This window comes from Triticum urartu, unplaced genomic scaffold (assembly GCF_056163025.1).
Source record: "Triticum urartu cultivar PI428250 unplaced genomic scaffold, HENAU_Tu73 scaffold2, whole genome shotgun sequence".
NCBI classification, from domain to species: Eukaryota; Viridiplantae; Streptophyta; class Magnoliopsida; order Poales; family Poaceae; genus Triticum; species Triticum urartu.
Genome location: NW_028260368.1, coordinates 6,102,607 through 6,114,851, shown reverse-complemented (window position 1 = coordinate 6,114,851; position 12,245 = coordinate 6,102,607). Strand labels below are relative to the sequence as shown.

Here is a 12,245-nt window from a genome sequence, read left to right as displayed (position 1 = left end):
GTATTTGGATCAATACCTATTCGGTGGATCTTTTTTTTTTTTTTCTCTGCCAGGAACCAGATTTGAACTGGTGACACGAGGATTTTCAGTCCTCTGCTCTACCAACTGAGCTATCCTGACCTTTTCTTGTGCATCATCCTAGTAGAGTATTTGTATCTATGTCAATTAAAAGGACTAAAAATTAATTAAAGTATTTCAAATTTTAAATTTGAAAATGGGGGGGGTAGTCCTATGCATTGTGCATGGTTTACTTAAATAAAACTTAAAAATAGAGTGAATAACCAAGATTTCTTGCCGATACTCTAATAAAAAAGAAATCTATTCAATGAATAGGATAAGATCCATTGAGTTCTCTTCGCATTCCTTTGTGAAAGAGTAGAATGAGAAAGCTAATGAATCTTAAACCCATTGCATTGATAAAAAGAAAAAAAAGTGCATTGATAAAAAGAAAAAAAAAAAGAGGATAAATAATAATAATATAGTATAGTTAGGGAATAAAAGAGGATTTGGGGATAGAGGGACTTGAACCCTCACAACTTATAAAGTCGACGGATTTTCCTTTTACTAGAAATTTCATTGTTGTCAGTATTGACATGTAGAATGGGACTCTCTCTTTGTCCTCGTCCGATTAATCCACTTTTTTAAAGATCTCGAAAACTTTGAATTTTAATTGAAGAATTTGATTATTCAATATTCGATTGGAGTGGATTCACAATAATGAAAAAAAAAAATTATGATATGAGTTTTTATTTCATAATCATTATCATTTCTAATTTCATTTTTAAAAAAGATAAAGAACCTATATTATAATTAGAATATAATATGAGTTCTGTGATTAATCGTTTGCTATGTCAGTATCTATACGTGTTTATTAAATGTATAAGGTATAAAACCCCTCTTTCTCTAATTTAGAACTAGAAGGAATTCCACTAACAACACAACGTAATTAACTCGATTCGTTAGAACAGCTTCCCATTGAGTCTCTGCACCTATCCTTTTCCTTTGTATTCTAGTTCGAGAACCCCTTGTTTTCTCAAAACACGGATTTGGCTCAGGATTGCCCTTTTTTAATTCCAGGGTTTCTCTGAATTTGGAAGTTACCACTTAGCAGGTTTCCATACCAAGGCTCAATACAATCAAGTCCGTAGCGTCTACCGATTTCGCCATATCCCCATTCCCTCTTCTTTGAGACCAGGATTCCTTGTGTAATTTCATCCATCTCTTAGTTTTTTTTTTGAATCATTGAGTTCATCACTCAACGTAGTCTAGCAGTTCAGTTCGACTCTATTTGAGAGACCTCGCTTGCTTATTGCAATTCAGAATTGAATTGATTCTATCCTTGATGTATTTGCAATTCAATCCGAATCAATATATCCAAAAGTTTTTATCTCCCCCACCTCCCGTCTTACTTTTTTATAGTATTCAAAATTATACTATAACGCTTGATATTTATTCTTTTTTTCTAATCAGAATTAGCAATTTTATTTACTCTGACTCTATGTTCCCCTTAGTGAAATATTAATCCTCAAATATTAACAAATAATAAAGTCTATAATGATCGAATGAAAATACCAATAAATTCTATAATTTTATTTTTTAATATCCTATAGTTAAGCATATCAAGCTAACTTTATCTTTAAGAAGTTTTAGTATTTTTTTATTTTTATAAGTATAACTTCAAATTTAGAACTAGTTAATAGCTAAGATTAATAACTAATATCTGAGATTTTACGGATTTCCTATACTATACCTATTTCTATTTGTTACACTATTTCCGTTATGTAAGCCCACTTAGCTCAGAGGTTAGAGCATCGCATTTGTAATGCGAGGGTCATCGGTTCAAATCCGATAGTCGGCTTTTTTTTCTCTATCGATGTTCTACGAACAAGAATCTCTTTTTTTCCGAATTAAATGGAGAATCCAGGATCTTTTATGTTTTTTACCTTACAATTTTGCTAGATACAAAACAATAAAATAAATAATATATATACAAAAAAAAAAGATTTGATGAAATTCCATTTTTTGGGGTACTTTAGTTGATTTTACTCTGTTTATCCTGTAGTTTAATTCAGTTTTAATTTCGATGTATTCTGTAATGTAAATACAATGAAATTAATTGTGTAAAATGAAATTTCAATAAAATAAAAAAAAGGAGTCTTCATGTCCCGTTATCGAGGACCTCGTTTAAAAAAAATACGCCGTCTGGGAGCTTTACCAGGACTCACTAGAAAAACACCTAAATCCGGAAGTAATCTTAAAAAAAAATTCAATTCTGGGAAAAAGGAGCAATATCGTATTCGTCTTCAAGAAAAACAGAAATTGCGTTTTCATTATGGTCTGACAGAACGACAATTACTTAGATATGTACATATCGCTGGAAAAGCAAAAAGGTCAACAGGCCAGGTTTTACTACAATTACTTGAAATGCGTTTGGATAATATCCTTTTTCGATTGGGTATGGCTTCAACCATTCCTGGGGCCCGCCAATTAGTCAACCATAGACATATTTTAGTTAATGGTCGTATAGTCAATATACCAAGTTTTCGTTGCAAACCCCGAGATATTATTACTACGAAAGATAACCAAAGATCAAAAGGTCTGGTTCAAAATTATATTGCTTCATCGGACCGGGGAAATTGCCAAAGCATTTGGCGATTGACACGTTGGAATATAAAGGACTAGTAAATAAAATCCTAGATAGGAAGTGGGTCGGTCTCAAAATAAATGAGTTGTTAGTTGTAGAATATTACTCTCGTCAGACTTGAACTTAACGAAAAAAGGAAAGGTTCATAGAATTTTCTTCCCCTTCCCCTTTCCCCGAACTAAATCGCCCTAAGACCATTACCATTAATTTGTATTTTCCCATCAACTAGCTAAAATTGATTAACCCTAGGATTAGGATCCTTTTTTCTTTTTTCCTCTATGTGTATTTTACATACCACAGTAATTTGCTATAGAGAATTTCTAATTTCTATTAAATCAAAATAAGATAATATAAGATATTATATTATTGCTGGAAAAAATTGTTATTTGATTTGATACATTGTGATCCTTAACGTTGATGAATTAAGAAAAACGGAAAGAGAGGGATTCGAACCCTCGGTAAACAAAAGTCTACATAGCAGTTCCAATGCTACGCCTTGAACCGCTCGCCATCTCTCCTACATAACTTATTATGGAAAATAAACTGAGTGAATAGCGAGTTTTCTTATTCCTGCAGTACAGGTACAACCGCAACCACTCGGGGGTTCCATAGTTCTATTGGAAAAATTCCTTTTGATCTAAGTGGAAGGATACAGGATTTTTTACTAGAAATTGCGCTCGCTATAAAATAAAAGTTTTTAATTTGGGTTTTCCCGCAACTAAAGAAAAAGAAAATGGAAGAATTCTTCTTATTGCATAATAAAATAAAGAAACCTTAGAATTCCGTTTGCATAAGATACGCTACACCATACTATCGAAATCAAAAATAGGGTATGAGACAATTAATAACTTTGAAAACACGAAATAGTTGATAACATAAGTTGTTGTTCAGAAATAGGAAAGTGGAATGAAATCCAGTCTTAGTCAAATATTTCATATCTCTTCGTGTCCAAGCAGAAGGAAAAGGATACAATTTGAGCTGAGCGGAAAATCCATATCTCTCTTATCCATTTAAAGCATATGGATTTAGAGTAGAGCATATGGATCAATCTATTTATAATTATAAGAATCGAATGTGTTTGTTTTTATGTTATTTTGTGAAGGAATGAAAACAATTCTATATAGAATGGGTTGGGAATTATGCCTAGATCCCGTGGAAATGGAAATTTCATTGATAAGACCTCCTCAATTGTAGCCAATATTTTATTGCGAATAATTCCGACAACCTCAGGAGAAAAAAAGGCATTTACTTATTATAGAGATGGTGCGATTTGACTCTTTTTTTTGCTTTTTTTTAGCCCTACCTATACCTCAGTCTTACGAAAAAGAGAGGGGGGTTGGCATAGAGAGAACCAAATTTGTAAAGCAAACAAACCCACGCTTCGGGAAGGTGAGGCGAACTAACAATTCCTTCCGTCGTGTATCCTCGATTGATGCGGCTTCAGATACTTCAATTGTAGATTTGAGTATTGAGCGAAAGGTTACACCTACAGGATATGGTATGGTATGGATTACAGGCCAATCCTACTCTATTAGTATCCGTAGGCAGCATAGGGGACGAAAAGCACTACACCTAGAAATAGGAATCAACAAGAGAAAAACTTTGTTAGAAATTACCCCTTTCCTGATCGGTATCAGGGCTGGGAAGAATGGTTGGGATAACAAACAACCATCAGGTTTGTACTTTGGATACCCCTATAACCATCAAAGATCGTTGAAGTAGCTAATTCCTCTAAATAGGAGGCGTTGAGAACAAAGAAATTATTGGAGCTATCGTTTTCCTCTAGCATTAATAGAATTCATTGGTGTTAAGAAAAACCTCTTGTGGGAAGGTTGGCTAGAGATTTCTTGGAAAAATACCAGCCCCTTTCGGTTCATAATGAGACGGGACTAATTCTATTTTGATTCTATAGATTATTTCGCTTAGTACTATTATGTACAGAAGGGAGGAGCCGTATGAGATGAAAACCTCATGTACGGTTTTGGAACGGAGATTTTTTGAATAGAATGAACGACCGTAACGGATGTTGGCTCAATCCGAAGGAAATTATGCGGAAGCTTTGCAAAATTATTATGAAGCTACGCGACTAGAAATCGATCCCTATGATCGAAGTTATATACTCTATAACATAGGCCTTATACACACAAGCAATGGAGAGCATACAAAGGCTTTGGAATATTATTTCCGGGCACTAGAACGAAACCCCTTCTTACCGCAAGCTTTTAATAATATGGCCGTGATCTGTCATTACGTGCGACTATCTCCACTATAGAAAGAAAAAAAAAAAAGAGAGGATCAAATTTTCTAGTAAATACTAGAAAAAAAGGGCTTTCTACATAGGGATCGTAAAAACAACGATTTTTCCCTATCAGCTGTAGGAAGGAAGGACACTTCACGAGAATCAAAAAACGAAGAAAGTATGGCCTATACTACTACTCTATGGATAAAGTTTCTCAAATTGATAGAGAAAGCACCGTAAAGATCAATTAGTGAGCGACTGGGTCGATACAACTAAAAAAAACTGCTTACTTATCCCATGATATGGGGCAAAATTTAGGAATCCGCTTATGTAATAGAGCCGATCCACTAAGGGATTAAGCAGCGGTGTAGTATCAGATCCCAAAGATAGTAAGTTCTTTTTTCTTTCTTATGGAAAAAAGTCTTTTCAAGGATTCTATAGAGATTTCATATATGAAACCGGGATAGTTACCTCTCAGAAAATTTGAACGAAGGCTCTATATCTATCTATGCTTCATTCTTCTGAAGGTGGGAAAAAAGATCAAACTGATTATTGATAAAAATTAGGGTTTGAAACTTAGGTAATTAATTTCTTCTGCTTAACCCAAGAACAAATTGGATCGATTTTTGATAAATCGAATTCAGTTAAGATAGGGGAAATTCAGATAGCAATTTCTGAGCCGTATGAGGTAGGAAACTCTCAAGTACGGTTCTAAGGGAAGGAACTTCCTATTCCGACCGAGGAGAACAGGCCATTCTACAGGGTGATTCGGAAATTGCGGAAGCTTGGTTTGATCAAGCTGCTGAATATTGGAAACAAGCTATAGCGCTTACTCCGGGAAATTATATTGAAGCACAGAACTGGTTGAAGATTACGAAGCGCTTTGAATTTGAATAAGACCATGCTCCTTCTTTTTCATAAAATGGGTGGTTTGGTTGTTGATCCATTAATCAAATAAATTAGGTCGTAAGATCGAATCAAGAATTTCATTATATCCATTTCTTATACCTTCTATTTTATATGATATTTCATAAGAATAAAACCATAGGGATAGGGTCTAGAATAGAAGTAATAAAGTGAATAAAAAGAGGGGGCAATCTAAATATTGCTAATATATTAGGACCATCTTATTAATAATTCTAATGAGTTATCTTGGAATTTAGAATCAAATAAAAAACCCTATATTATGCTCAAGGAAAGTAGATATAGATAGGAGCTTATGCCCTCAAAAAAAATACACTAGTTTCTTAAATTAAAAATAAAAAAGATTTTTTTCTTACGTCGAGAAATATTTGTTTTTCAAGATAAACAATGTCCGTTAGGCACCTAATCTTTATGTCATAATAGACCCGAACACTTGCCTCGGATTGACTTCAATATATAATTGCTCCAGTGAATAACTAAAAAAAAAATAGAAGGATGGTAGATAGTAAAGAAAAGAACTAATCACAATATCTATCTTTCAAAATCTATCTTTCAAAATCTATCTTTCAAAATATATATCTTTCAAAGATTCACTAAAAAGACAGTTGGCGGGTCTCTTTGTATGTCTTGTCCGGAAAGAGGAGGACTTAATGATTATTCGTTCGCCGGAACCAGAAGTAAAAATTGTTGTGGATAGGGATCCTGTAAAAACATCTTTTGAGGAATGGGCCAGACCCGGCCATTTCTCAAGAACACTAGCTAAGGGCCCTGATACTACCACTTGGATCTGGAACCTACATGCTGATGCTCACGATTCGATAGTCATACTGGTGATTTGGAGGAGATTTCTCGAAAAGTCTTTAGTGCTCATTTCGGGCAACTTTCCATTATCTTTCTTTGGTTGAGTGGCATGTACTTTCATGGCGCCCGTTTTTCCAATTATGAAGCATGGCTAAGTGATCCTACTCACATTGGACCCAGTGCTCAGGTAGTTTGGCCTATAGTAGGGCAAGAAATATTGAATGGTGATGTAGGCGGGGGTTTCCGAGGAATCCAAATAACCTCTGGTTTTTTTCAGCTTTGGCGAGCATCTGGAATAACTAGTGAATTACAACTCTATTGTACTGCAATTGGTGCATTGATTTTTGCAGCGTTAATGCTTTTTGCTGGTTGGTTCCATTATCACAAAGCCGCTCCCAAATTGGCCTGGTTCCAAGATGTAGAATCCATGTTGAATCACCACTTAGCGGGATTATTAGGACTTGGGTCTCTTTCTTGGGCGGGGCACCAAATTCATGTATCTTTACCAATTAACCAATTTCTTGACGCTGGGGTGGATCCTAAAGAGATACCACTTCCTCATGAATTTATCTTGAATCGGGACCTTTTGGCTCAACTTTATCCTAGTTTTGCCGAAGGAGCAACCCCTTTTTTCACTTTAAATTGGTCCAAATACGCAGAATTTCTGACTTTTCGCGGAGGACTAGATCCAGTAACCGGTGGTCTCTGGCTGACCGATATTGCGCACCATCATTTAGCTATTGCTATTCTTTTCCTAATCGCAGGTCATATGTATAGGACCAATTGGGGTATTGGCCATGGACTTAAAGATATTTTGGAGGCTCACAAGGGCCCATTTACAGGACAAGGCCATAAGGGTCTTTATGAAATCTTAACAACGTCATGGCATGCTCAATTATCTCTTAACCTAGCTATGCTAGGCTCTACAACCATTGTTGTAGCTCCATCATATGTATTCTATGCCTCCCTATCCATACCTAGCTACTGACTATGGTACACAACTTTCCTTGTTCACACACCACATGTGGATTGGCGGATTTCTAATAGTCGGTGCTGCTGCACATGCAGCAATTTTTATGGTAAGAGACTATGATCCAACTACTCGATACAACGATCTATTAGATCGCGTCCTTAGACACCGCGATGCAATCATATCCCACCTTAACTGGGTATGTATATTTCTAGGTTTTCACAGTTTTGGCTTGTACATTCATAATGATACCATGAGTGCTTTAGGCCGTCCACAAGATATGTTTTCGGATACTGCCATACAATTACAACCTATCTTTGCTCAATGGGTACAAAATATCCATGCTACTGCGCCTGCGTAACAGCTCCTGGTGCAACAACAAGTACTAGCTTAACGTGGGGAGGCGGCGAGTTAGTAGCAGTAGGTGGCAAAGTGGCTTTGTTACCTATTCCATTAGGAACCGCAGATTTTTTAGTCCATCACATTCATGCATTTACCATACATGTGACTGTATTAATACTTTTGAAAGGTGTTTTATTTGCTCGGAGTTCCCGTTTGATACCCGATAAAGCAAATCTAGGTTTTCGCTTTCCTTGCGATGGGCCTGGCCGAGGGGGAACATGTCAAGTATCCGCCTGGGATCATGTTTTCTTAGGTTTATTCTGGATGTACAATGCAATTTCGGTAGTCATTTTCCATTTCAGTTGGAAAATGCAGTCGGATGTTTGGGGTACTATAAGTGATCAAGGGGTGGTAACTCATATTACAGGGGAAACTTTGCACAGAGTTCCATTACGATTAATGGGTGGCTTCGAGATTTCTTGTGGGCACAGGCATCGCAAGTCATTCAGTCTTATGGTTCTTCATTATCTGCATATGGTCTTTTTTTCTTAGGTGCTCATTTTGTCTGGGCCTTCAGTTTAATGTTTTTATTCAGCGGCCGTGGTTATTGGCAAGAACTCATTGAATCTATCGTTTGGGCTCATAACAAATTAAAAGTTGCTCCTGCTACTCAGCCTAGAGCCTTGAGCATTATACAAGGACGCGCTGTAGGAGTAACCCATTACCTTCTGGGTGGAATTGCCACGACATGGGCATTCTTCTTAGCGAGAATTATTGCAGTAGGATAGTGGCTAGGAGGATTTGAAAGGCATTATGGAATTAAGATTTCCCAGGTTTAGCCAAGGCTTAGCTCAGGACCCCACTACTCGTCGTATTTGGTTTGGTATTGCTACCGCACATGATTTCGAAAGTCATGATGATATTACTGAAGAACGTCTTTATCAGAACATTTTTGCTTCTCACTTTGGGCAATTAGCAATAATCTTTCTATGGACGTCCGGAAATCTGTTTCATGTAGCTTGGCAAGGAAATTTTGAATCATGGATACAGGATCCTTTACACGTAAGACCTATTGCTCATGCGATTTGGGATCCTCATTTTGGTCAACCCGCTGTGGAAGCCTTTACTCGAGGAGGTGCTGCTGGTCCAGTGAATATTGCTTATTCTGGAGTTTATCAGTGGTGGTATACAATAGGATTACGCACCAATGAGGATCTTTATACTGGAGCTCTTTTTCTATTATTTCTTTCTACGCTGTCCTTAATAGCGGGTTGGTTACATCTACAACCCAAATGGAAACCAAGCCTTTCGTGGTTCAAAAACGCGGAATCTCGTCTCAATCATCATTTGTCAGGACTTTTCGGGGTAAGTTCTTTGGCTTGGACAGGACATTTAGTTCATGTTGCTATTCCCGCATCCAGGGGGGAGTACGTTCGATGGAATAATTTCTTAGATGTATTACCCTATCCCCAGGGGTTGGGACCCCTTTTGACGGGTCAATGGAATCTTTATGCCCAAAACCCTGATTCGAGTAATCATTTATTTGGTACCGCTCAAGGAGCGGGAACTGCCATTCTAACTCTTCTTGGGGGATTCCATCCACAAACACAAAGTTTGTGGCTGACCGATATGGCTCACCATCATTTAGCTATTGCATTTATTTTTCTCATTGCCGGTCACATGTATCGAACTAACTTCGGAATTGGGCACAGTATTAAAGATCTTTTAGAAGCGCATACTCCTCCGGGGGGTCGATTAGGGCGTGGGCATAAGGGCCTTTATGACACAATCAACAATTCGATTCATTTTCAGTTAGGTCTTGCTCTAGCTTCTTTAGGGGTTATTACTTCCTTAGTAGCTCAACATATGTACTCTTTACCTCCTTATGCATTCATAGCACAAGACTTTACTACTCAAGCTGCTTTATATACTCATCACCAATATATTGCAGGGTTCATCATGACAGGGGCTTTTGCTCATGGAGCTATTTTTTTCATTAGGGATTACAATCCGGAACAGAATGAGGATAATGTATTGGCAAGAATGTTAGACCATAAAGAAGCTATCATATCTCATTTAAGTTGGGCTAGCCTCTTTCTAGGATTCCATACCTTGGGCCTTTATGTTCATAACGACGTCATGCTTGCTTTGGTACTCCAGAAAAGCAAATCTTGATCGAACCTATATTTGCCCAATGGATACAATCTGCTCATGGCAAGACGACATATGGGTTCGATATACTCTTATCTTCAACGAATGGCCCCGCTTTCAATGCGGGTCGAAGCCTATGGTTGCCCGGATGGTTGAATGCTGTTAATGAGAATAGTAATTCGCTTTTCTTAACAATAGGACCTGGGGATTTCTTGGTTCATCATGCTATTGCTCTAGGTTTGCATACAACTACATTGATTTTAGTAAAGGGCGCTTTAGATGCACGCGGTTCCAAATTAATGCCAGATAAAAAGGATTTTGGATATAGTTTTCCTTGTGACGGCCCAGGGCGCGGCGGTACTTGTGATATTTCTGCTTGGGACGCATTTTATTTGGCAGTTTTCTGGATGTTAAATACCATTGGGTGGGTTACTTTTTATTGGCATTGGAAACATATCACATTATGGCAGGGCAACGTTTCACAATTTAATGAATCCTCCACTTATTTGATGGGATGGTTAAGAGATTACCTATGGTTAAACTCTTCACAACTTATCAATGGATATAATCCTTTTGGGATGAATAGTTTATCGGTATGGGCGTGGATGTTCTTATTTGGACATCTTGTTTGGGCTACTGGATTTATGTTCTTAATTTCCTGGCGGGGGTATTGGCAGGAATTAATTGAGACTTTAGCATGGGCTCATGAACGCACACCTTTAGCTAATTTAATTCGCTGGAGAGATAAGCCCGTGGCTCTTTCCATTGTGCAAGCAAGATTGGTTGGATTAGCTCACTTTTCCGTGGGTTATATATTCACTTATGCAGCTTTCTTGATTGCCTCAACATCAGGCAAGTTTGGTTAATTTAGTTTGTTTTTTTGTACTGTATCAGCACCTAGTTCATTACTCTTGATAGAGAGGGAGGATCTGCCTTTTTAGATTTCTTTTTCTATTTATTTTTCCATCTAGGATTAGAACCGTATACTTGGTAATAATAGCAACGACACATTATGGCAAAAAAAAGTTTGATTCAGAGGGAGAAGAAGCGGCAGAAATTAGAACAGAAATATCATTTGATTCGTCAATCTTTAAAAAAAAAGATAAGAAGCAAAGTTTCTCCCTTGAGTTTGAGTGAAAAAACGAAAATGCGAGAAAAATTGCAATCCCTACCGCGTAATAGTGCACCTACACGCCTTCATCGACGTTGTTTTTTGACCGGAAGACCTAGAGCTAACTATCGACATTTTGGGCTATCCGGACACGTACTTCGAGAAATGGTTTATGAATGTTTGTTACCGGGTGCAACAAGATCCAGTTGGTAAGGATAAAATACCCTTTCGTATTTGTATGGATTTCTGGAATTGATAATCATAGAGGAGCCCTCTTTACCATTCTGTATAAATGGACTATTCTATTTGTATAGATATTGGTAGAGGGGCGTATCCAACCCTCTTTTATCCACTAGTTACCCCTCTTTAGTTTAAGAGTATAGAGCAGTTTGGTAGCTCATAAGGCTCATAACCTTGGGGTTGCGGGTTCGATTCCCACTACCGCCTCCATACTCCTTCTTTATGATATATGCATGATATAATATATACATCATGCATTTGTATCTGGATTTTTTGATTTCCTAAAAGAGTTTTTGGTCTAACAGTTTTTTCTCGGAAGAAGCAAAAAAATAAAAGAAAGAATAAAATATGAAAGAAAAGCGTCCATTGTCTAATGGATAGGACAGAGGTCTTCTAAACCTTTGGTATAGGTTCAAATCCTATTGGACGCAATCTTATTTCTATCTATTCTTTAAATAACTATACTAAACTAAAAACAAAGAAAACTTTTTTTGCATGATTCAAATGAAAAAGCTTTCTCAACGATTCCTATTCTACTAACAAGAGTAGACATGCAAAATTTATTTGTTACTGAAGAGAAAACCGTTCCAGCTGTTCCTGAATAGCTTCCTTCAAAAGGATTTCCGCTTGCTCGGTGAATGTCTTGCTAGAAGATATAATTTCTTGGAATTGAGGTTTAGTATCTTTTAGATGTTTACGTAACTCATCCAGAAATTTATTTACCTGTTCAATTTCTAACGAATCAAGATATCCTCTTGTTCCGGTATAAATAGTAGCTATCTGCTCTTCCACTGGGAGAGGATTTGCCTGGGATTGTTTAAGC

At 37.0% G+C, this 12,245-nt stretch overlaps 3 non-coding genes across 3 annotated transcripts; 2 read left to right on the top strand and 1 right to left on the bottom strand.

Annotated features, from left to right (window-relative positions):
- Window positions 1–47: 47 nt before the first annotated feature.
- On the bottom strand, window positions 48–120 carry TRNAF-GAA (transfer RNA phenylalanine (anticodon GAA)). The gene has a single exon. It is a non-coding gene; the product is annotated as a tRNA-Phe (tRNA).
- A 1,665-nt stretch (window positions 121–1,785) lies between these two features.
- TRNAT-UGU (transfer RNA threonine (anticodon UGU)) lies at window positions 1,786–1,858 on the top strand. The gene has a single exon. It is a non-coding gene; the product is annotated as a tRNA-Thr (tRNA).
- Window positions 1,859–11,781: 9,923 nt separating this feature from the next.
- TRNAR-UCU (transfer RNA arginine (anticodon UCU)) lies at window positions 11,782–11,853 on the top strand. The gene has a single exon. It is a non-coding gene; the product is annotated as a tRNA-Arg (tRNA).
- Window positions 11,854–12,245: the final 392 nt, after the last annotated feature.